Genomic DNA, 23,065 nt, shown 5'->3' with positions numbered 1-23,065 from the left:
TATATATATATATATATATATATATACTTAAATACTCCTATTTATTAGATATATGTATGTATTTGTGTGTGTGTGTGTGTGTGTGTGTGTGTGTGTGTGTGTGTGTGTGTGTGTGTGTGTGTGTGTGTGTGTGTGTTGTGTACATTTTAGGTTTTAATATTATCACTGCCATTCTCCATTAAAACTGCTATACAGGTATTAAATTTGTAGGCTTTTTCGGAAAACATTGAACATTCTTTTGAGTCAGAGTTTGTTTAAAATGACAGAGGAATAAATGAATGTGAGCTCATGACAGACACACAGGAGAGAGAGAGAGAGAGAGAGAGAGAGAGAGAGAGAGAGAGAGAGAGAGAGAGAGAGAGAGAGAGAGAGAGAGAGATGGTGAGTGGTTATCACTCCACATGGGATTGCATTGTGGAAACAGCTGCTGCTGGCGGAACAGCATGTTCTCTCAGGCTGAACGAAAGAGAGCGAAAGCAGAGAGTTATGGAACAGTCTGGAAGAGTCCAACCCATCCCACAGTTAAACTCTCCCCACTTCCTGTCTCCTGAACGAGGGCTGGGTCAAGCTGCTGGGAGAACTGCAAAGGGCAGCTTTGATGAGCTAACTCTGTGAGGCGAGTGTGTGTATGTTAGTAAGTCATTTCTCACGCTCCTCTCTTCCTCCTCAGTCTTTACCATGCATGCTGCAGCTCAACATCTGATTCCTGGGTATGGGGCACATTGATTGGCTGCAAAGACTGTCTGGCACTAAACAAAGACAAATGAAAGATCTTAGCTTTCTCTCACATCGCCTCCTGAAACCCCTTTCTTTCTCCAAACATATCCACAGGATTCATAGTACATACAGCACTGAAGACTCAAAAGGTTTCCCGCAAAAAAATATAGAACAGAAAACATGCCGTGTTTTTTTTTTCTTATACAATTTAAAAATTGGTGTTTCCCCATCGGATCAAAAAGTCAACAGCAGGAAAGCCGGCAGCTTGTGATTAATGCCTCAGCTTGCATTTGATCTCCCGGCTCCATCCTCCTCTCTGAGCCCAGAAACAACACAAGGGCGGCAGTCATGTTTGATCCAAACACAGACAGCTCGCTGATGCCTGGAGATACAAGGTCATGACTGATGGACAGGCTGATTGATGGTGTTTGGGATGAAGTATGTAGAAAATAGCTCCCTACTCATCCTCAGCAGGTTACTGCTCCACTGTATAACCCATACTTTAATATGGAGGGTACAGGGTGTACAGCCATGACAATCACTGCTTTAAGTATTTCAAAATATCGCTGCATGAAGAACCGGAGGAGGATTTACTATTTCAGGTTTATCACAGAAAAGGAAGCCGGTGTGTGGTCGCATTATTAGAAATAAACTGATTAAATAATAAAAACTATTCATGTGGGATGAATAGTAAGTTTACTGAACTGGATATAATAAATGACCTTACATTCCCACAGTAATAATACACTTTCACTACTAGTTTATTATGTAACTCTTTTAAGGGTAAAAATATATACTCCTGGGGAATAAGTAATTAATGGCAAATATGTATTTAATGGTCTAATAAAAAAAATATCAGAAAATGATTAAGAATAGGCTATCATTTGCTTATTTTCTTTTGCTACAATGAACTGGTTGGGAGGAAGCTAGACATTGAAGTATATAGTCTTTTTATATGCGAAGGTAAAACCATAATAATGATTAAAATCTTTGATGTACAAAATAAAAGAAATAAAATAAAAAACAAAATAAAATATTTTTTTGGATGTTTCCTTCCCAATTTTTCATTATTGGTTATCTGCCATGCCTGGTGTAGCCCAGATAAATCAAGACCCTGGTAACAAGCACATAAATGAAACCAGGATTGATTCAGCAGAGAGATCAACAGTATTTGTTTTTATTCTTGCTCATTTCTGACCAAATGAAAATTTGCTAAACACCATTATTTAGATAAAGCTTTTTTTTTTTTTTTTTTTTTGCCACTTTGGACTTTTGTAGTAATATTATGCACTACAGATAATTCTGTATATACACTGCATATTCCCATCCACATACTTATTGGGATTGAAGCACTTGCTCTACATTGGTTTGTTCCTTTGCCAGCAGTTGCAGACATTTGTAGACATTACTAAAGACGGCGGTGGTCCTCTGGCAACAGATCCTACATGAGCTCACTGTTGCATTGACCTGGCATTAACTTTCTTCAGGCTAATGGCCACCCCAGGCCTTCCAGCATGGTCTTGAGTAACACTGCTGGTTTTATACTACACATGAGCTCACCACTGAACTCCTAAAGCGCAATCACATAGGAATTGATAGTGTGTGTTTATAATGGAAGAGAAGAACACTATGTCATTTTGGCTCTTTGATCAACATTACATCAGAACTCGAATGTACCCACACAACAGAGTGGGTAAGACTCATTAATGCAAAAAATGTTCATAAGTCGCAGAATATTTCACGGTTTGGTCCCATTAGAATGGGGTTTGTGTCCTGTGTGGGCATTCACTTAGAAATTTCTCATTAGACTGTTTCTTTTTGTTTCAGTCTGTTTGGCAATCAGGGAGCAAATTAAATACAGCAACCTGCCACGCTTTGGCATATTGCATTCTAATTGCATATACTGTTTGCTTTTGATACTAATCTGTATTGCATTGAAGGCAGAACTACTGAACAGTAATATATTTTCAATATTTTCTCATAATTAATGGTTTACTTGTAACAAGACCAACATGTGAGGGCCTCCGTATGTTTTTGCTGTTTTTGTATATGAAATAGAACCCAACTCAACCACGTTGGCATTGGTTCTTCCGATGTGTATGAATTTCCCATGAGCTCAGGTTTATCATATAGGACCTTTTTTATCGTTGGTTGTGCATGTGCATGCCAGTGTGTGTCTGAGGAGCTCAGAGACATGGTTCAGTAGCAGCAGTGTGATCTTTCACTACCTCTCAGCCCGTCCTTCATATCCTTTATCATTTTCTATTGCCTGTAAATCTGAGGTCATGACAGATAAGCCTTAAAGTAGGATGTGTGTGTGTGTGTGTGTGTGTGTGTGTGTGTGTGTGTGTGTGTGTGTGTGAGTGGGAGGGAGAGAAAAATACTCAGAAGTTGTGAGTTCATAGATGCATAAAAAAAGAGTGTGTTGTGTACATTTTTAGTCTAATCAGGCCTGGGAACAGCAGTGCTATGTACGGTAAGCTTCAAATGTGGAAGATTCATTCAACACTTGCAATAACGATGCATCTTTTTCCATATAGGACTATAAAAAATGCAACAGTTCTTGTTTTAATCAATTCAAACTTTGAAGAATAGATAGGTTAGAGTAGATATATATTGAGGTGTGGTTTTTCTGTGTAGGGTACAGGGAGCATGTGTGACAGTGTTGGGAGGAGGTTGTATTTTCCAGGGCGTCCTGATTGCACCCCGCCTGCTTCCCTGATTGCATGGTGTAGTGGAGATTTACAGGCAGAGGCAGAAGCCATTGATCAAAGTTTGAGGACAGCAGCAGCCCAAGTGTCTCAGCAGAGAGCACAAATCAACAGCTGTAACCTTTCATTCTTATCTCCCTCTTTCTCTCTAACTCTTTCTCTCTCTCACTCCTCGGTCTGCCCTGTTCTCTCTCACTGTGTTCCTCATCTCTTTCCCTCTTTATTCTTTCCCTCGCTTCCTCTCATCTTTGCTTTCTGACCCCCATCTTCCTCACATCTAACAGAACTTGATTACTATAAGTGTGTATGTGTGTGTTTGTGCACACACTTGCACGAGAGCACTCATGTGTGTCAATTGGCAGAAGAATGCATTAACATTTATGACTTGTGATGGTGGCCTTGATAGTGAAGCACAGTTGACACTCACGAGTCCCTGCTGGCCCATCGGCATGCCACACTGTCACACACACCGCCCATTAAGATGCAGCCTAACTGCTTCTCTGCATCCATTAGAATAAAAGTGTGTTAATGGCTCTGCTTCAGCTGTCTGTCACTGATTAGAATAAATACAGCACGAATAAGGCTGGAGCAGATGAGCACGTGCATTTCTGCTCTGACCTGACAGCTTCACATGCCACCCGTAGAACACCAGCTGAGAGAGCCCTGACCTCTACCATCACATCAATTCGTATTTTTGGGCGTTCAGGCGTGCATGTGGGTACAAAAATGCGAGCAATACCAAGTGAATCATATTATGCATGTGTCATTTGACATGCATCTACAGTATGTATGTATACATTTGTATGTGTGCCTGATTGTCCACACGGATGAGTGGAGGTGTTTTTCTCTCGTGTGTATCTGTGTGTAGATTGGATTTGCATGCGTTGCCCTTGCTCAGGCGGTTGGTTGCATAGAGGTCTGGATGCTAATGAGCCTGAATTCATTGGTGATCTGAGTCCATTTAGTTGTGGTGCTGCATGTGTTTCGCTGACTTGCTCAACTCACCCTCTCCAAAGAACTTCTAAATAACCTTGTGCTGATACCTCTCCTGCTGAGAAAGAGAGAAAGAGAAAGAATGAGAGAGTGTGTGAAAGAGAAAGGGAGGGAGGGAGGGAGAGGAGACAGAGAGACTGCAGATAGCCAAGAGTTTATCGCATCATTTACATGTATAGATTCTTATGTTGCAGCTTTGTTCATATTAGACAAGGACTATACTTATGAAGGTGCCGAGGAATGACTGCTAAATTGAGCATTGCTCATTTGAGTTTCCACTGTGGACCACATAATGGGCCCTTCAGCAGGAACAGTATGAAAATAGCAAACAAGATTATTTATTCTGATTTAGTCATCTAAACTACACAGTAGTTTGAAGCTTCCCATGCTTATATTGATAGGCCTGCTACAAACAGAGTACAAATGAGGAAGAAAAACTAATATGCAGCTTATGTATGCATTATTGGTCTTCCAGAGCACACATTATTAAAATATATTGTACGTCACCTTCGGATTTTAGATAGTGTCACATGAGCACCAAAAACATTTGTGTTTTCTTCTGTGGATCATCTCAAAATAATTCTGTATTTTTGTGAGTAAAAACATAAGACTTAAGTGCTCACACTGAACATGCTTTTAACACATTTAGGACTGTATAGCAGTTGTAGAAGAGTAGAAATTTATAATCCCTCTGTCAATTGGCACACAGAAGGGAATCGGTTCCTCCCTTCATGTTGTCACAGGAGTTTTTATTTGCTTCTTTAGCCTCTGGCTTGTCTTGTTCATTGGTCATCTAAATATACACCAATTAGCCATAATATTAAATCCACTGCCTAATGTTATGTAGTTTCTCATGGTGTCATCAAAACAGCTCTGGCCCATCAAGGCATAGACTGCAATAGACTTCTGAAAGTGTTAAATTCCCATATGATAAAAAAAATATACAAAATAGAAAATATACAAAATATACCAACAATGGGCAAAAAATATATTTTAATAAATTTTTGTATATTTTCAAAGATATATTTTAAAATCATCAGAAAATTTATATTACCCTCATTCACATTAAACATTTTAAGAAAATCTTTACGTTATTTATGGCATTTGGCAGACGCTCTTAGCCAGAGTAACTTTTCTCAGCGGCCCAGCAGTGGCGGGATTTGAACTTGTGACCTTCTAACCCAAAGTCCAATGCCTTAACCACAGGGCTACCACCTCACATACCATTATAAAACATATATATTTATGGATACTTTGATCTCCATCCTCATTCTACTGTAAGGTTGGAAATATATTTTCGATTTCAAAAATATATTTAATTGTGCATCACAGCATACAACATATATTTAACATATATTTCAAATATTTTTTTACCGTATTGGTTGCATCAGCAGATGCATTAATTCCTGGTGATGCCACGTTCCCAGCAGAATATTGCCCACAGTTTGCCCAGTTTGCCCCCACCAGTTTTCTTTAGTTCCATAGTGCATAGTTGTGCTCTTTCTCTTTTCACCAACTCATGCACGTCCTGCCATTGTTCCATGGTCCAGTTCTGATGCTCATAGACTCAAGCTTGGTGGTAGACAGGAGCCAGCATGAGCATCTTTCTATCATAGTTAACACTGGACTAGATGGCACTCACCGTGGCAGATGCCTTAGTGTGTTCCTTAAATCGTGAATTAAATTTTTTTAAGCAATTTGTGCTACGATAGATCTTCTGTGGGATTGAACTAGACATGCTAGCCTCCACTCCCTGCAAGATTTTTGTCGTGGAGATGCTTTTACCTGGTCGTCTAGTCATTACAATTTGGCCCTTGTCACAGTCGCCCAGATCCTTACACTAGTCCATTTTTCCAATTTTTCACATGAACTTCAAGAACTGGCTGTTCACTTGCTGCCTAATTTATCCCACCTCTTGACAGGTGCTAGTGTAATGAGGTAATCAGTGTTATTTACTTCACCTGTCAGTGGCTTTAATGTTATGGCTGAACAGTATAAATCCACACCTTGATTTCTGTAAGGCTGCATTGTAACAGTGTTTATGGTTAAAAGTGGTATACAAATAAAATTAATTTAAACTAAACTTAATATACATATCCAATCAAATGGTTGCATGCTCTTCCCTGTGGGGTTTACTTTGTTTAGGCTTTAAAATAATAGCCAAAATCCCATGTGGAATTCTGCGGTTCATGGATTATCAAATCAAATATGTATATACCAGTTCTTTATGGATGGTTGCATATTAGACCATATTTCTGTCTGTATAGATAATAATTGTTCATATAAGTAGAGAATGCAGCAGTTGTTTTTTTTTATAATAGAAGCTTGTTAGTGCTTTGGTGTTTTTGTTGATAGTGTATTAGCACTTTAGAGTTCTAATATGCTTATTAGCTGCAAATTAGTGCTTCATTTGGTGTTCTAATGTGCTTCTTAGTAGCATATTATTTGTGTGTTTATTATTGTTTATGCTACTAGTATTATTTGACTGTGCATGTTAGGTTTTTTACTGTTTTACTGATATATTTTTTCCAACTTTCTCCTTAAAAACTTAATTCATTCAGGCATTTTTTGACAGAATACAATTAATATCAGTGATTTATGAGTTATTATCTCTTTCTACAGCTAGAGTTTGACAGTGAATTAAATAAATAAATAGACTGTTACAATTATTAACCTGCACATTTCCATGAATGGTTAATAAAGAAAAGTATTTTCTCACCTTACTTACTATAATGTTAGAATGCAAAAGCACTCATAAACTATAAATGTTGCCAGAATACTTTTTTATATTTATATAAACAATTGGTTATTAGTTAAATTATTATTTTTGTCTATCTTACTGCAATGAAATGTAAATTCGCGATCTTAGATTTTTCACGAATGTTTTGCAGGTCCACATTAATATGTATTTGTCATTTAGTTTATATAGTGGTTCAGGGGATGGATACAAAGGTTCAAAGTCCAGCTACCAAGCCACCAATTCTGGGCCAGTGAGCAAGGCCCTAAACACTTCACTGCATATTTGCATAAATGAGATTTGTAAGTTGTGAGTCACTCTGGCTATGGGTGTCTGCAACATAACATAAATGTAAACGTGAATCTAGCATTCTACATTTCAAGCATAAATCTAATTTTAGATCAAAGTGCTGGATTCCATTTTTGTACACTACTGTTATCCTGGCTTTATAAATGATTAGTCTTACACACAACAACAGAAACTCATCTAAACACTTTGAGTGAGAACCACTGGGATGTGTATTTGAAGGCAGGGTTGTACAATAAATGACAGAATATCAAGACTTTCTCTCTTTGATTTATTTATTTTTTTTTTTTTTGATTGACTAGCTACAGAGTGGGTAAGAGTCATCTCTTTCCCAAGAGGTCAATCCTTCTGTTTCCCACTCAGAAATAACCATGGCAACAGTTTATCCTTGTGCCAAGCATCACCAATTGGATAAAGTCATCAATCAAACTGAAGAACTTGCACAGAGTGACCCTTTAACAACACACACGTAGACATATACCACAAGTATCTCATATAGCAGATCCATTTTCAAGGCTTTTCAACTGAGACTATAAAAAGTAACTTGATGATCATGAAGCAGAAAAAAAAAACAGAGATCCTGGTGCATGGAATAATTCCCCTACTGTGCTGTATGTGTCTCAGTTGCAATTTAACATTTTCTAATTATTACACTGGGAAATGTTACTTCAAGGGTATACAGTATAAATGCATGCCTTCAAGTAAACAGCACTCTCCTTTGCTTTTCCTGTCGGTGTAATATCAATGACCATATGTGCTTCGATTGCATTTAAACATCTATAATAAATTATTAGTTTTACACGTTTTCGTTAACCCGGAGCATCTAAGGTAAAGCTAACAGGATGTTTCAGATTTTTCAGGCAGCTGTGCCACACACACACACACACACACACACACACACACACACACACACACACACACACACACACACACACACACACACACACACAGAAACACACACTTTGTACATGGCCCAAGGGTATTTGAATCATCCTTTCTGGTTACCATGGGATGCATTGCTCTCTTTGCTTCCACTACACTCCTCCAGTCCAGAATGCAGTGTTTATGTAAGTGTCCCCCTGCTCTATGGCAATTTTTTTTTCTCATGAACTCATCGCAGCTGACTGCACCACTACTACATCGCTTTTATTAAGTTTCTCTTATTAACTTCATCCCAACAGGACCGTCTAACCGGACACCAGATGCCATTTGCTTGAAATACATTCAAAGCATTACTGTTTTCTCTCTTTCTCTCTCTCTCTCTCTCTCTCTCTCTCTCTCTCTCTCTCTCTCTCTCTCTCTTTCTCTCTCTTTCTCTTTGTCTCTTTCACCACTAAAGAAGGTTCATTTTTCATTTTTGCTCTCATATCAGAAAAAAAATTTTTTGTGTTTTTTTCAGTGATAATCCACTAGGATCATTGGTTATTGCATTTATTTAATGAAAAATCCAGACCCCCTGGAAGACAGTGAGGCAGAGATGGTGTGGGACTGAGGCTGCGTTCCTTTTGGCCTGGGTTTGTTATTAAAGCAACTCAGGCTGAAGCGAATTCACACACATATCGCCTCACTCTCTGCATTTTACTAATGCGTTCTCTCACTGTTTTCCACATTCCTGATATAAAGCAAGCTTTCTAACTTTATAAATGATTTTTGTTATTATTTACCAATTTTTAATAGCTCTGCTAACTTTTCTTAAGAAGGAAAAAGTACTTTGAGTTGCCGTTTTGGAATACAGTTTAAGTTACCTCAAGTGACCTTGTCAAATATAAATACATGCAACTCTGTGGAGCATTGGCAGCATTTACTGGGCTTGGTCTTGTGAGTATTCTGTAACATTGCTGTTTTTGGGAGCACAAGTAGAGAATCACGTTTCACTCCAGCATTGGAACTGGCGTCAGTGAAGCATCTCACTGTGCATTGAGACTTGGCCTGTATGTCTATCAGTATGCTGCATGATAATAATCTGTTCACATATGCAGAGTGAGGAAGCTCGGCAAGTTTGCCTTGCTAAGCTCGCTTTTTTTCCTTTTTTTATCTCTCCGTGCTCTCTTTCTCACCATACCATCATTCCATCTCTCCCGGCATTACTCCCCCCACCCTCCACCTCTCTACTAATGAGTCCCTCTGGAAAGGCATAAAAAGGGCCTCTCATCAGCCATCTCCAAGATGAGAGTGGCTTCAAAGAGCTTCCCCAGACATTAGCATAACAAGGTTACCTGCAGACACTGGCAAAGACAGAGACCTGGAGAGACAGAGACAGCCTTTTCTCTTTTACCTAGACAGCATGAATCATTTAGTGAGCTGGCCAGCCCTAGTCTCTGCCCCTGGTCAGGTGTTTCACAGACCCAGAGACCCCACATGTGCCTTGTCCTCTCCTGGAACACTTCACGGTGTTGGCAAGTGGATTCACCATCTGTGATAAAAGTCAAAAGCTTAAAGTTTTTCCTGCTTGGATGCTAAAAGCATACATATATATATATATATATATATATATATATATATATATATATATATATATATATATATATATATATATATATATATATATATATACACATTTATTTATTTATTACGTTTATTTTGATCATTTGCTAATTACCTCCCAACAGCTAGTTATTTTCTAATCATTACAACTACCAAACAACTCCCTTTAAAATAGACATGATGCCAGACACAGCATCCTTTCAAAATGCTGCTCAGGATACTTGGACAAAAGTGCTATCTACCCTATACTGCATGCTTAAACTGAGAGTTCGCCACTATTGGCTACTGACAATTGGCTCACCTGTCATCTATGAATGACAGGTGAGATCAAATATTCCACTCCTCTCTCACAAGCAGCGTAGCCTATTTATTTCTCTTGGACTATGGCATCATTAGGAAATTATGACTTAGGAACTAAGTTCTAGTTCTAGTCACTGAAGTTGCAGAAAGCACTGCATTTCTAACAACTTTCCTCTGTTTGTCAGGCAAGTAAAAAAAAAAGCAAGATTGCTCATCTACTCCAAGGTCAGGTTTATTTCTTTCACTTCTACATAGATGTTCAATATCACATCCTTCAACAAATTTTCTTTCAGCAGCTAATGTAAACCAGCAGGCTTGCACTAAGGATGTCACTCTTGTAGTCTTTCAACAACTCATTCTAAGCAGCATGCTGTGCAGATAGAATTTTGCATATATAGCCCACTGGTATCTTATTAAAGAGCCTAAACAGGGTTCTGTTATATTGTTCATGTAGGAGATGTTAAATAGGAAGTAGATTTAAAGTCAGAATGCGCCATGTTCTTAACCTTTTTCAGCATGTGATATTCATTGATAAACCCTTCTTTAGTTTAGCACTGAACACAAAAAGCTAATCTTAAGTAGACTTTTCAGAAATTCTGAGTAGCCAGATTGTTTTAAATAGTCTCTTATTCAAGTGAAAGTAAACTTCTCTGGAATGCAAGAATTGTTATCATTGTCCAGTTCCTGTTTTCTGTACTGAACGGCTCTTTAGAGGATCGTGACCTCACTGTGACTGTGCCAGAGGCTTTTCAGTCACTTTGAAATTCTCCATCTCTCATACAGAGGCTGCCAAGGCATTGCACTATTCGTGAAGCTATTCGTCTTCGAACTGAATGTCCAGCCAAACAGTGTCGTTGTGTTGTTTTGGTTATGGGGAGATAGGGAAGATGCTTATAAAGAAAGTTGTCTATATCCTGGACTGGTTTATACTCTAGTGCTGTTGCTGCTGCTGCTCTCTTTAGCCAGTTATGTGTCATGGAAAAGCCCTGTCACCCAGTGCCCCAGTCTGCATTCCTACCCAATTACACCAAGCCACAACTGACTCCCATTAGCCCTGATCACAAGCCCAGGACAGCAGTGTGTGTGTGTGTGTGTGTGTGTGTGTGTGTGTGTGTGTGTGTGTGTGTGTGTGTGTGTGTGTGTGTGTGTGTGTGTGTGTGTGTGTGTGTGTACGTGTATGTGTGCGTGTGTGCCTGTATGTTTGTGTGTGCTACAAAGGCTGTGATTCAGAATGGTGATGACAGGTTCACTAGCTGTACAGCCTCTGAACAGCCATAACAGAACCTTTTAACGAATCATAGCGTGCAGTGTGAGGTCCTTTTTGGGGTGTTGGATAGGAGCAGGTGCAAGCCTTTTTTTTCTTGCCTTTACAGATGTGTGTAAAGATGATAACTCAGGAATCAAAATTGTCTCTATTATGTCAGAACCTCCAAACTGTGTTAGAATCATGGTGTAATTGTTACTTTTGGTACATTTGCTATTATGTTTGTGCTATTAATGGCCATAGTTTGGTATAAAGAACTTTGCTATTTGTTCCAGATATTTCAACTACATTGTATTCCCATTGCAGACCCACACCTCTGTTCAGTACCCCCCATTTCAGTAAAAAATACACCTAAAAAATTAGTGTTGGCTCATTCTTGCAACTGGAATGATTCAGAGTTTTATTGCATTCTTACTGTGGTCAAACTGACTTCACCTGGAAACAGACAGAGACCACCTTTTTCTCTTGGACTGGTCATTGTGGGCCACACTTCATCTTCACATCTGCTTCAATGAACCACACAGTAAACGCACTGTGAGGTAAAAGAACAAAAAGATTGATTTAAACAAACTTTTTGCTCTCCATACGAAAGGATCCAGATTAGTCTGTTCACACCTATAAGAGTCTCAGTCATGGCAAAAATTGATAGTTTTGTGTTTAGTTATACTGGGTTTGGTTTAGGTGTGAACAATTTTCATTTATTAGCCCGAAAAATAGTGTGAAATCACAAAAATCACAAGAACATGGAACTAGTGCTGCTCAGCAAATGACTATTCATATAAGCGGCTAATTTAAAACATTGAATGTATCACATCTAGAATATACACGCCACATGTTTGGTTTACGTGCTTCAGATCACAGTCAAATCTCAATCTCATTGTTAATTAACTGCACAGGATTTTTTTCATTATTCTGATCTTTACCTGAGTGATCTGTAGTGTTCTCACCTGACTAAACAAACTGCACCAAAGAGAAAAAGACACCAGGGTTCGATTCCAACAGACTAAACGTTGCATATATGAAAGCAACTTAAGCTAGCGTGACATCAAAGTGAAGCTCTGCACGAGCCATGAGATCACTGGAAACTCCCCTAGGCTGCTAAACATTGACATAAATATGACTCCACTGCTTGAACATTCTCTTGGATTGTTCATTTTATTGTCATCCGACAACACCTACAAAGGTATCTCCCGAGAGTAGATTTATACAAAGCGAACGCTCTAAGAAACTCCCAGCTTTATTACAGTTTTTATCCTGCAATAATTTTCGAACATGACAAGCAGAGATTTGTGAGCTACCAAAGCATTTACAAATAGTGCGCTCATAGCGGGATCACACACAAACACCCACAGGCAAAGTGTGATTTGTAATAATACATGTAGTTGTCTATTGGTCTCTATGTGTTTATACAGCAGGCTGCATAATTCCAAATGCAATCCTTTTAGATGTTTTTTGCTATGCCTTGAAAATGTATTTCACTTTTTGATCTTTGAAACATGCTTTGCTTTTTTGTTGCAGCCTCCCTGCAATGTGTCAAATAAAAGGCCTCCTTGGGTGTCATTTTTAAAATGCTGGCTGCTCCGTTCGCTTAAGTCTCTCCCTGCTGCATTCCCTCACCCAGAACTGTCACAGTGATTTCTTCTCTCTCTCTCTCTATCTCTCTCTCTCTCTCTCTCTCTCTCTCTCTCTCTCTCTCTCTCTCTCTCTCTCTCTCTTTTTTTTTCTCTCTCTCTCTCTGTCTCTGTCTTTCTCTTTTCTGAGAAGCGGTTTAATCCATCCGTGAATATGGTTCAGTATTGGGTCACATAGAGTCATACACATGCTCACTGGAGGCGCGTGTTGACAGTAATTAAGCATAAAAACAACTCTACCTCATTTTGTCATGCTGTCATACTGTCATCATGAAATTACTCTTTTATATAAAGCACACAGTGGACAAAGCTGTGAATAAGAAGATAAGCAGTGAAAGGAAGTGCAGCTCAGAAATGTGTCCGTGCATTTCTCATACAATCGTTCTCATTGTTGTTGTTTTGGGCATTTATGTTTTGTCATTCTGTGATTGATTCCAGCTCTTGCTGCAGCCCGTGTCTCTTTGTAGCCCTAATTCAATGTCATATTCCTGACAGACAGCACTGTTTGGGATGGGCTGCCACCACTGCTCTGTGATGGATTACCCTACCATGACTACATCATTCTCTCTGTCTCTGTCTCTCTTAAAAAGCTATACACACTTTTAAGCACCTAACCATGCTCTCTTTATCCATGCTGACATGAATATACATAATGTAAAGTGCACATGCATTTACGAGACTATATACATTTACCTATGGGGTTTTTAAATAACCAAAAAATATGTTGACGAACATTATGTGTGTGTTATATTACATTGTTTGAGACAGTATTTATCAGGGTTGAGCAAAGATACATCAATATGTATTTTTAAATAAAATATATTAATACCTTAACTTTACATGTATCAAAATAAACTACAAAATATAGCAGATACACCATGTACCAGAATAAACTTTTTTATTAAAAATACTAAAAAATACTTTTACATAGGAGCATGAAATTTCTTCCCAAACCTTTTATCTATTGGCCTGTTTGATCTACTGTGTCCCGTCACCATTACACCGACTCAGTTTAAGTAGATTAAGTAAACAATGTTTAATAGCAAAAGCTTTTCTCAGGCCGAGTCATGAAATAAATCTGACATATGCAACAAGTTAACGGATCGAATATTCACATACAATATCCCCGTGATCTCCCAGATGAAGTTTCGTTTTAAAGTAACCAACAGTTTAATGTTTGCGATTGACTCATAATTGCATCCTAATTCAGTTTCTTGGTGTTTGGTGACGAAGGGCTACTTTGCATCAGCAACACAGACTCAATGACAAACAAGTCATTCATAAGAAGACAACTGATGGCACCGGTATTCAAAGCACCCAGTTCTAACTAATTAATCATTTGACTGTAATCATAAATATAATAATATTTATGTGGCAGGCAGTCATTCATGCAATGGTATACAAAATCATGATCCTACTAAACAGCTCCTTCAATGAGTGTAACATTTTCAGCAATCAATTTTCAAAATTGAATTAGTCAATCATTAGATTAGACACCTATTTAAAATCTGACAGAAAGGTAAAAATACAAAAGAAGCCATTTTTATCAACCGTATCAAGTACAAATGACCAAATTCTATTTAATATGTATACTACGTATTTCAAATACATATAAAATACATGTATCATAAATACTGCCCATCCTTGGTATTATCTTACCAATCTATTTACTTAAATTAGTTAAATTACAAAATAAAATGTTTGTAAAAAACTAAATTGTTAGTTTTTATCTGATAGTTGACAAATATCTTACTGATTCTACAGTATGTTTCTATTGTTATGGTACATGATGTACTGTAATGGACAATCAAACATCACATTATAATAAACTATTGATCTTAATAGAGGTTACAAATAGCTGTATTGGCCCTAAATGGAAGTCTCTTTGAATTTATAGCAGAGAGTTAAATGATCTTAAACACATGCCCTTGTCGAATATCACCAATGAACTGAAAAATGCCACTGATTTTCAGGTTAGTCATTAAGTAAAGTTTATTTATCATTTGCATATACGCCATGAAAAACAGTAAGGACATTGAGAAGTAGAGTAAGCTGGTCATGTAAAAAAACATATACACATATACACACATGCACACACAGACTTAAAAGATAAACCAGATGCAACAACATTCATATTGATGCCATTTTGGATACCAAAGCAGAAACCTGGCAAGAAACAAGAAATTACTGGCCTAAATGGTACCAATTACAGCAGATAGCCAGAGATCAAGGGCCAGGGTCATAACATTTACTACAACATGGAGGAAATCTTAACTAGAGTTGAACTTACAAACAAAAACATCTATTCAATAATGATTCATGTTTTATATCTGTGCATTTCCAAATGAGAAATTTTGGTCATTTCCTCTCTGAGATAAAATAAAGTGATCGATCTATCTATATTCTCATCTACAGGAAGAGTACAGTGTATATAGCCTACCCATAATTAGTGTGGCCTGTTGTCTTTCCACTTAATGTTTCTGACAGTGATGGACGAAGTACAAAAGCCATGCACTTGAGTTAAAGTAGAGATATTCTCTGTAAAATATTACTCCATAGAAGTAAAAGTGCTCCCTTTAAACTTTCACTTAAATAAAAGTACAAAAGTATTTGCAAACAAATGTAAATAGTAATGCAAAATACAATGATTTATTATGGCTGTAATGTTCCTGTCTCTAGTGTGTTGCTTAATCAAGTTTATGTGAAAAAAACTCTGATGTTATTCTTAGCACACCAATCTGTTAATAGAATGATATTAATGAGTCAAACACTGATTTATATCTGTTGAAATGATCATGAGCCCAAAACCTTTGTTTCTACTATTTAAAAAAAAAACATGCAAATAAAGCCACAGGTGTTAGAGTAAGAGTCAGTAGATTCTTCCATCATTTCTTCTTTCAAAATGTTCTGCTCGCTGTTAAACTGACACTGAAATGTATGTTCATGCAAAGTAGATACCATAAAGTGGAAACTAAAATGAGTTTAAAACAAAGCGCATGCTCTACCCTGATTGATAGCTGTGATAAATGAACTCGTGATAATAAACTTGTGATAAATAAACTTTATTCAATATAAAGGAACGACTAATTTCGGAAAATGTAGTTGAGTATAATGTAAGATATTTGAATGTGAAATGTAGAGAAGTGAAAGTAAAAATGGAAATACTTCAGTCAAGTACAGATACATGAAAAAGCTACTTAAGTAACAGATAATATTTTCTTTATTACTTTAATACTGGTTTCTGATCATTAACTTAAAATATGTCTGAAGTTAGAAAGCATCTTTCCTCCCAGCTCGTAATTGCTGTAGGACTTCTTTTATTTTAAATTAATGAAGTATAGTCATAAAGTAATATTTTAAAATCATGCTTAATACATCGAGCAGTGAGCTGTATTTCTACACACACATTTTCTACACTCAGCTTAAATATCTCCACATGAAATATGATAATCTTGTGCATTCTTTTTCAAAATAAAGTTTTTCTCTTGTTATACTGTACGTCCTAAATCTTCAATGTATCATGTGTCTGGATACTCTATATTACCGTTGAAAGGAAAGACTCCTAGGTAAAGTTCCATTCCTGTAAGTATAATCCCACACTTTCTACAAAGGTAGTATTTTGTGGTTTCTCAATACCAAGGTTTATTATTATCTTTTCATGGAAAAATATAATGGTGCACTAAGCAGCCACCAAAAACAACACTAATAATGCTTGTGTTTTTCAGAACCATATCTTTGCCATTGAACAAACTTAATCCCCAAAAGAAATGTGGTTTAGTGATAATTTATTTGATTTACCCTCACTACTGATTTTTAAAGCCTTAATTATAATTATGTCTTCTGCTGCTTCTTAAAGTATCTGCACCTCTACATTTCAATTATCTATTGGATTGCATTCGCTAATTCTTTCTGTTCAGATTAGTTGGTTGTGTGCTGATATTGCTGATATATTCCCTGATTTTATTTTTTTTTAATACCTTCTACACATAAACAAGCAAAGATGACACATTCTTTCAAGCATGTAGTTTAATAAGCAAAAAAAAATGCAGCTCATTAATACATTTTCACATCTTAACAATTCTCTGCTTCTCGCCTTATACATATATTTATTACAGAGACACATGAAACATTAATATGTACAGTGCAAAAAATGCAAAATTTAATTAGCCAATATAAGCATTCAATTTTGAAGACATTCCAACTGCGTTTTCCTCTCATTTTATGGATAGTATTTCTTTTTTAAAACTCCTTTGACAATTTTTTATAGTTTCAATTATTCCTTTAAACTAGTTTCTCTATAGTTTAGTATAAAATTCATTCAATTTTTGTATGCCCACTAAGATGTTTAATTCTGTTCCATTCTAATTTGTCCATCACACTGAACAAGGTGTTGTTGAAAAGGATCAGTACTGTGAACAGATTTGTAGCTGCAGTTGAGAATATTAGTTCTTCTCAGTCTTACACTGGTTACGCTTGAACCAGTGTAAGAACAAGAACTTTTATCCTCAAAAAAAAATCCTTGATGTCAGGTGTGATTCTGAAGGATGTAATATGCGAAGGTCATAATATTGTACAATGCAATTCAGGCAACATTTTTATAACTGCCACCTGAATTTCATTCATACATGTGTTTTCCACAACACTGAAAGTCTCTGTGTTTAGAATTCATGGTCATTTATAAAGCATCCTGTCTAAAAAGCGAAATGCTTCACATCAAAGTTTTCATAGGTTAAAATTAATTTAGAAAAAATGATCTGCACTTAATAACCTGCCATTATACAAATTGCTGCATTATTTCTCAGTAAGGTACAAAAGGAGCTAATCTCTAAAACAAACAACTAGCTTAGAAATGTATCTAAAGAAGCTCTTAATAATTAAAAAAAATTGTATAAGAAATAGTTTGCTGCAAATATATTGCTATCCTATGCTGCTAGAAATTTGGTCTTTGGTACCTCTAGGTAATGCATCATAAATTCATTTGGCTCCCAACAAACATGACTGGAAAATGAGAGTGATGGATGGATGCCATGCAGCGTAGCCCAACACAGTCGGGGTTTTGTATGTCAGAGCAGAAAGAGAGAGAGACTGAAGAGAGCCTGCGAATGTGTGATTAAACTTGCAGTCTTGCACATGTTTTGTGGTTCATGGGCTGCTAATCTTTATGATGACCATACGGTAAGAAAACTATAGGGAGAGCCTGAGAGGCAAGGAGACACAGAAGAAAGCTCTGACATATATAGACTCAAGAACAAGCATGTAAAAAAATTGTGCTTTCCATTTTTGGATTTAGCTGAGCTTACAATAAAACCACTGAAAAATGTCAGCACCTTTACATCCTCACTTACAGTGACAGCTCACCTGCAAAGCACTTACACATACACGCACACACAAAATGCATGCTCTAGGTCAATAGACAGATGCACTAGGAATCCATATCTTCATATTTCACTGTATAGACACACCTGTCAGCTCACAAGCATTAATTCTGCTCTTTTCCTGCTTCTGAAACAGACACACGACACCAGTTTGGTGATTAAGTCTGAATAAAAGAACAGCTGTTGATGGCAGCTCTAAATAAAGTTGCAGTTGTCACTTTACAAGGAATCAATAGCTTCAGTAAAGCTCTATGTTTTACTGCACCCTCAACCAGTGAACAGAGACAGAGACTGTTACTCAACACATAGGGTCACTTTCGACTAGTTAGAGGATTGAGGTCATACTGCCAAAGCCACCAAAAATCGACATTCCTTTATTCTGTATACATTTATATTTACATATTCAATTGATGCCGTTTTTTACCCCAAATGCTATTACAAAAATCCCTTGGGCTAAGAATTGGTAAAGAAGAGTAATTACAGCAAAAAATGAAGACCACTTGTCTGTGTTCTGATGTTGCTGTTTTGTAATCTGTTCCTTCAAACTTTGCAGATGGTCTGTCATCAGTACTGACAATCAGTGCATACTGAAAAAGGCGCGAGGTTCAAAAACAAAGACTGTCCACACAGATAAGATAAGATAACTGGTGGTTAATTATAATTCATTTTACAACAACATCAGAGAGTTGTCATGTATAGAGACAACAGGAAAAGCCATAGCTGTGACATGAAATGACTTCTTCATTGTCTTAGCATGCGATGTCACCGCTGCTATGTTTAGCACCGAAAGAAGGCTTGTGTAATGATTGTTGAATGAAGTTACTAATGAAATGGATGAAATTGTTGACGTGTTTTCAACAGCAAATCTCAGCAGCTAAAATATGTCTGTGTATTTAGTTCGCACATAACCAGAATTCCAAAGTATTTCTGCTGGTTTGTGTTGTAAGCATTGCTGAATGCATCGTTTGTAGCATTTGAGTAATTTAATTACACAATGCTAAATGATAGCACACCATAGCACCAGTGATTTGTTTGTATGTATGAGTACCAAAGAAGTGATCAACCAGAAGTGAACAATGCTACTACAGTACCATTTTCATTTTTTTTTTAATTGGTATTTAAGAAATTTACCAAAAAGACCTACAACTGGAATATTGTACTAGATTGCTGGCCAGTTGATATGCAGAGTAATACACTTTTTTTCTGCCGATTGTTCTTGTGCATTAGAAAAGGTTCTAACTGTAGATCAGAAGTGTTTCCAGCACACAAGACACAGGGTCCCTCCCACATGTTTTCCAGCATGGGTGTCAACTTTCATAGCAGCCCCCAGACAAGACGCATGAATAAATATGTTTACTGACTGCACAATCTCATCCACACCGAAATAGCCTTGTCAATGGGAATGAATAAAAACAATAGGTGAAATCATATTAGGCAGTGGGCTAAATGATGTGGGCTGAGAAGATGTTGCAAGAGTCTAACAGAGCAGGAAACACCTGTGCAAACCAATTAGTGAGGTTTCTAATTCATCTGGACAAGTTCCACTTGTCTGAATGGTTGGTTTAACATAAAGAGCCCATTTGATTTTCAGGCAGAAAATTTCATTTCATTTTTGCACAAATCTCAAATAAGGATATTGTTTTGATATTAACACATTATGTCAAAATGTTTCAAATAGAAATCTGCTTCTGCTAATAAAGGTAGATTTATTAATAAAATGAGTCAACTCAAACATGCTCATGCTGCAGAATAGAGCTCCATAATGAACAAATGAGAACAAGCAACCGGAGGGCAGAACCCATCAGAAATTACCACTATGTCCATTCAACCCAAACGTGGTAAACATCGTAATAATGTGTAAAATGCAATGTGTCGTGTAAGTGTGAAATTAATGTCACAACATAAACATTTTTCCATATAATTAACAAATAAATGTTTATTATCTCTATGACTGTTAGAAAAAACACCACCCTATGTCTATGTATAAATCTGATGAGCTTGTGCATCAGTCTGTGGGGCTTGCAGAAAAGGCATGGCCGTCATTGTCTGGTACGTTAGAGGCTGTAAAAGCAGGACAGGGGATGTGTGAGACTGAGTTCTGCAACAGCCTCATCATTCAAAAGGAAGCAATCAGGAGACAGATCTATCATTTGCATTTGTTATATATTGAGAAGGAGATAAAGAGTGGAATGATTGTTAGCCCCATGCTTTTGTCGAGAGCATCCAGACAGATGCTCAGCACAATTGGAACACTGATTTACAGGATTAGAATCATGAAAAAAATTTTCACAACTGAATCTGTAGAAAATATATCCTATATTTCTCACATTGTTAAAGCATTGTTTTCTAACAAATTAAGTTAAATTTAATTACTAGTGTCCAGTTTTCATACTGAAATGTAGCTCTTGTATAGTAACAGCAAGTGCTACACCCACATAGACTCTGAGAACAGCCTTACACTTTCCAATCCATTACACCTCATTAATTACACAAATATCCAAACTCGTAAAAGGGATTGAGCTTTTAAACCTCGAAAATCTGAATCTGAGTGGTACAAAAGCCTGCATCGTTTAATGAGATGCCTCCGCACACCACCCAGTCAGGGCAGAAAATGTTCACACTCTTCCATAATGGGAGTTAATAGGTTGTATCAGCTCTTTTTTCCCCTTACAATTGTGTCTGTAATGTTTGTATGGCTCTCCAGGTTTCGTTCCAAATCCTCTGCATTGGCCTCCCCAGGCAGCGCTCCAACTAGAGCGTGCAGTCCCTCCCAGGCTAATGGGCTCAGCATGGGTTTCTTGTGTGTGTTGTTAGTGACGGTTGTAACCCAGGCGGGATGAATGGAGCAGTGTGGGAGATAGCTGGGTGTGGTGAGGTTTTCTCCATCCTCAGGGGAATTTGACACTATGAAACATGTTCTTGGATAATGCTGCTATCTCTAGAAATGGCTCTTCATCAAACAAATGTCCCCTCTTTGTACACCTGCTCTAAATTTTTTAACATTTGCAACCAATCTCATACAAAATGTATTGGAATTCTAGATATTGGGAGCAATTCATCGCATTTCGTATTGTAATGAAGAAACATTAGAGCTGCTCTTCCAACTCCTAATCTTAATCATTTATGAAATCTGATCTTGTATGAGATGTGGTGTCAATTTATTTTATTTTTTTTGTAATACTGAGACCACATTGATACAGAGTATCATCCTGCAGCCAGCAATCTGACCTTGATCTCACATCTGCTGCCGATCCTCTGATGAGGCGATGGTTTATGGATTATAAAGTATTTATAAAACTGTCATTACAGATTCATAAATTATAGCCCAGGATTACTTGGACAGCCAATTCATTTATTTGTAGCTTTGAAAGTTGGCTTCAAGGACATGTTCTATCATTGTAAGTAGACCTGTTTACTTGAGGAAGCGGTGATACCGTGTGTAGTGAGTGATTAATGAAGATTAAAATGAGAGCAGGCAGGCCGGTCAGGGCAGAGAGAGGTCCAGCTGACGCGCATGCTCTTATGACATTCGCAGATGCTTACTGAAATCTCCTCAAACACACACACAGACAGTTATGAAGGCAAGGACAGTTTGACTTTTGCAATCTGTGAAATTATTTTTAAATATAAGCCCACCTTGCCCTAGTGCTTTTTAATGCTGTCAGGATGTGTAGTCATGACTACTGTTTTTTACCACTTGCTTACACTGATATTGGATTCGTTTTGCTGTAAAACTACTGGGGACAATTCCAAATATATTGTCAAAAGGTTTTTGCTATGATTTACACATGCTGATATTGTAAAAAAAATCAGGCCTGAGAGGTGTGTGTGTGTGTGTGTGTGTGTGTGTGTGTGTGTGTGTGTGTGTGTGTGTGTGTGTGTGTGTGTGTGTGTGTGTGTGTGCGGTAAATGGATAGTCCTGATCGATCCCATGTGTGCTACATGTCAGATCCACTGGACAGCATGTTTGATCTGATGCTCTTAGTAGTGTGAGTGTGTATAGGGGGAGGTGTCAACTAAAATATCCATACTCATGGCTTGATACATGACAGGATTAAACACATGAGCACACAAACACACACACACACACATACACACACACACACACACACACACACACACACACACACACACACACACACACACAAAGCATAAACATGATTTATTTTGAGTTCTTACAACAGCAGAAAGGGTTAACCCTATTTATGCCAGGGGCGGCATTTTAGAATTGGATGAGTTTGGAATTCTCTTTCTACCCCTAGATTGAAGTTGCTGTTTATAGTATATGTCTAGGTGAAGCACATGCAAGCCAAAGCTCAGAGTGCAGGAGAAACAGAAACAGTTTTCTTCAGGCGATGATCTGAACCTACACACATTTACTTCACTTGCACTTTTTTAAAACACTGACATAAGATCACACAAGACATAAACCAAAGCATGATCATGCTGGAATATTTTGGATTAATATCAAAAAGCTTTTTTCCCAAAGCCTGGCATAACTCAAACCATTTTTAATCTTGTTCTCAGATCCTCTGGGAGAAGGTGGT

General features: G+C 37.4%; 1 protein-coding gene across 4 annotated transcripts in view; it reads left to right on the top strand.

Annotated features, from left to right (window-relative positions):
- Positions 1–23,065, top strand: part of rbms3 (RNA binding motif, single stranded interacting protein) — a 130,613-nt gene that overhangs the window by 62,648 nt on the left and 44,900 nt on the right. The window lies entirely within an intron of this gene.

Source organism: Silurus aristotelis (genome assembly GCF_946808225.1).
Source record: "Silurus aristotelis genome assembly, chromosome: 1".
Lineage (NCBI taxonomy): Eukaryota > Metazoa > Chordata > Actinopteri > Siluriformes > Siluridae > Silurus > Silurus aristotelis.
Note: the sequence above shows the minus strand (reverse complement) of the source record. Positions and strands in the feature narration are given on the sequence as shown.